Source organism: Plecotus auritus, assembly GCF_963455305.1.
Source record: "Plecotus auritus genome assembly, chromosome: 2".
In the NCBI taxonomy this organism is placed as follows: Eukaryota; Metazoa; Chordata; class Mammalia; order Chiroptera; family Vespertilionidae; genus Plecotus; species Plecotus auritus.
In genome coordinates, this window is record NC_137771.1 from 181,319,318 (window position 1) to 181,322,859 (window position 3,542).

The window sequence follows — 3,542 nt, forward strand, 5'->3', positions numbered from 1 at the left end:
GAGTGAGAGGAGGCTTTATGGAAGGGATGTCATCTGAATCTGGCCTGGGGAAATGGCTAGAAGTTGATGAGAAAAACAGCAGGACCAAAGGTGTGAGGTGTGGGCCAACAATGCATGAGAACCATTTGAATAGTTAAATGCAATTAGTTTATTCTTTTTGAAATGTGATGTAGAAAGTGGAAAATATTGCTGATTTAGTGACTTGAAGTTAATTGAGAAGATGGAAGTTCTTTTAGTGTAAGACAGTTTACTTTATTCCGAAAAACAGGGGAAATTATCAGTTTATTTGCTTGCTTGATTTTTAAGCAAAAGAGAAATATAATAGTCCTTAATGCTATTCACGGAATATTTCTGGGTCCACATCTTCTGGATACATTATAGGATTACAGGTCCTGGCCACCTGTGGGTGGGGCCATGCAATCAGTTCTGCCTAATGAGCTACGAGCTTTTGCCACCTCCAGGCAAGCACTTAATTATCAATGTGAGACCATAGATGCTCCTCTCTTCTACAGCTTCAGTGATGCTTCTGACTATGGCTGGTTCATCAGCCTGGATCTCACAGTGGAGAAGATAATGATATAGAGCTGAATCCTCAGATGCCAAGGATGGACTTGTAGTTTAAGTCCCAGGAATGTTGGGTTTCTCTGTTGCTGTAGCATACTAGTAACCTAACCTATCCTGGCTGATACAAGTAACAAGGTCAGGCTGTATTTTAGGAGTATTAGGCTTGCTGTGGTGTGCAAGATAGATTGTCTTTAGGAATGATTGGAGGCAGGAAGAAGAGTTAGGGAAGAGCGCACTAGGCCAAGCAAGAGATCATGAGCATGTGAGTGAGGCCAGTGGGGAGTAGCCATGGAGATGGAGTGGAAGGCAACTTTGAAAACAGAGTAGTCACAGGACCTGGCAAACAATTAGATTTATCTGCAGACAGAATTTTTTTAATGGTAGTAGTATGGTTTATTAAGCTGGGTCTTAGTACAGGTGCTGCCCATGATGCTCTTGATGTACAAAGCCCTAATATTCTGCCATTTCTTTTTGAGCAATGAAACCAGGAAATTGACAGTTAGGTGGATGTTGTACATAGTTTATCATCTGTCATCTTCACATGGCCAACAGCAACTGCCAGACACACCACCTTCTTCACCTGGAACTTGATTGTGGATTTCACCACATCGACTTTGGCCACCATGTTCTCATTGTGGGTCAACAAGGAAGGGAGCTTGCCCACCTTATTCAGGCCTAGGCCCAGGATTCATGGGATCTGCTTGATCAGAGACTCTGGAGCCAAAAAGGCATCGTACTTCTTGGCCAGCTTCTTGACCAGTTTCTTATTCTTGCTGAGTTTCTTCAGACACTCGATATCCATGTGGAGGATCTCCATGGCCTTGGCCTCATCACAGTGCTGCGGAGCCCCCAGAACACACACAGAGAACTTGGGCTGAGGAGTGGACTTAAGCTTGATGGTGCATTTGTCCTTGTGAAGGTCATAATTCTTCAGGCTGATCTGCAACTCCACCATCTTCAAAAGCTTCCAGTGCTTGTGCTGGTTCCCATGCAGGACCTCCTGCACTGCCTTGTACAGGGTGTTATAGGAGACTTTGCTACTCATGGTTCTTGACGCTGCAAAAACCAGAAAAGACTCCGCAGACAGATTTTTGATTACTTTCAGTGTCCCACTCGGGTACAACAAACAGGATTGCCTAAAAATATCCCTGGAATCCATTCTGGATTGCCTGGACAATTAATTCTTTGGTCTCACTTCTCCCAGCAGGAGGAGCTGCACCCCATTTCAGCTTCTGATGGGACCTGGCATAGGTTTCCTCTCTCAGGTAGGGGGGGTCTGCTTCTGAACCCAACTTCCTGTGGTCCCTAGGATTCATAGGCACATTAGAGAGTTAGCTTTCTTAGGTAGTTCCTTAAAGATCAAAATTCAGTGGCATATAAAAGCCAGACAGTCTGACACCCATGCAATCCAGAGTCTCCCCTACCCCCAATGCATGCTCTCAAGTGTGACCTTTAAAAGGAAACAGGCAGCTATGCCAGATCTAGCAGGGTGTCCTCACCCATAACAAAGTAAGAGATTGGTCCACATGCCTTCTGCTGCTGTCCTTTACTTTGTCAGCTTTCCTAATACACCCTGCTCTGTAACCCACAGCATGTTCTGAGCCCTGTTGCATGTTGACAACAAAGGGAATCATCATGCATTGCCACCATGGTGCAGCTTCACTGTACAGCTCCTCAGACTAGGGAGATGGGAGAACAGCCATGCAGAGGGCCTGGCAGATGTGCCCTGGGCCCCAAGTCAAACAGGAAGACTGTGAAACCCCAGATCAGAGTGCAACACAGTGCCTCAAGTACAAATGTAGCAGTCTTCTGAGATGTATATTCCACTCCATGCTGGTAAAAAATTGTTTGATTGAGTTTAATAAATAACTTTTTTGAAAAGTGGGTCAATATTGTTCATTTACTTCCATTTTCCACTCCATCACAGAACTCCTGGAGGGATTCTCTAAGGATCACAAAGACCTGTGAGCTGGTCTTTGGAGCTCAGTGCATGCTTATTGGATAATGCTTGAAATGGTAAGCAAAGCCCCAGTCCATGTCTCTAAAATTTCTGGGCCCTGTCATATAATTGAAGCATAGTATATTTATGTTAAAAATAGTAAAACACACTCGAGTAATTTAAAATATGAGGTGGTATTTTTGTTTGAGTTTAAGGTGGCACATGGGTACTTAAAGAAAACATAAGATGAAGGTATTGATAAGGGGCTTCTGCAGAATTTCTCAAAGTAATTTATGGGCATTTCCAAAAACTTCAAGATTCTTTGCAATGCTAATTTCACTGCAAAATGAGAGTCTTCCTTTGCCTTTCACTTGGGTTTTCATTAGCACAACACTTAGGGCTGTCAGTCTGAGAAAGTGGTTTAGGGCTCATGTCAGAGTTGCTGAAGGAGAAAGAAGAGAGATTTTCCTGTGGCAAATGGGAGAGAGCTGAGTACCAGAAAGGAGGAAAGGGACAGAGAGGCTGTATTTACACGAGTAACAGAGAAATGGCTTGAGGTTTGTTACCTCAGTGGTAAGTGATGAAAGGGGAAGGCATGGTAAGTGCAAGATCCCTTGAGGGGGAAAAAGCCTTGTGGGAAAGACAGCCCCATCCAGCCATTTGGGTGGATTCTACTAGAGGGTGGGACAAACCAAAGCCTGCATGTGGTTGTGTGCCACAGCTGGCATGTATATGGCAGATGACACGCTGGAGTGTGAATCTTGGTAACCACAGTAGCAGCAGCATGTAAGAGGTTAAAAATCAGGATAGCTACGTTCTTGCCCTGACTTTTACATTAATTCACTAAATGCACAATGGGTGCCTGCTGTGAGGCAGGCCCTGCGATAGATGCTGGAGGATGGAGAGTGAGGCCAACATCTTGATGAGCTTGGGTCTGATGAGGAAGCCAGCTGCCCCCACCTGCTATGTTCTGTGGTTGTGTCACTAACCTCTCTGGAGAGTGTGGCTTATGTCTCTAGGGAAGTGGACTCCCTACCAC

The 3,542-nt window shown here is 44.8% G+C and overlaps 1 pseudogene across 1 annotated transcript; it reads right to left on the reverse strand.

Annotated features, from left to right (window-relative positions):
* Window positions 1-938: 938 nt before the first annotated feature.
* On the reverse strand, window positions 939-1,609 carry LOC308241284 (large ribosomal subunit protein uL1-like; annotated as a pseudogene). The gene has a single exon. The product of its transcript is annotated as a large ribosomal subunit protein uL1-like (transcript).
* Between the last annotated feature and the right edge of the window lie 1,933 nt (window positions 1,610-3,542).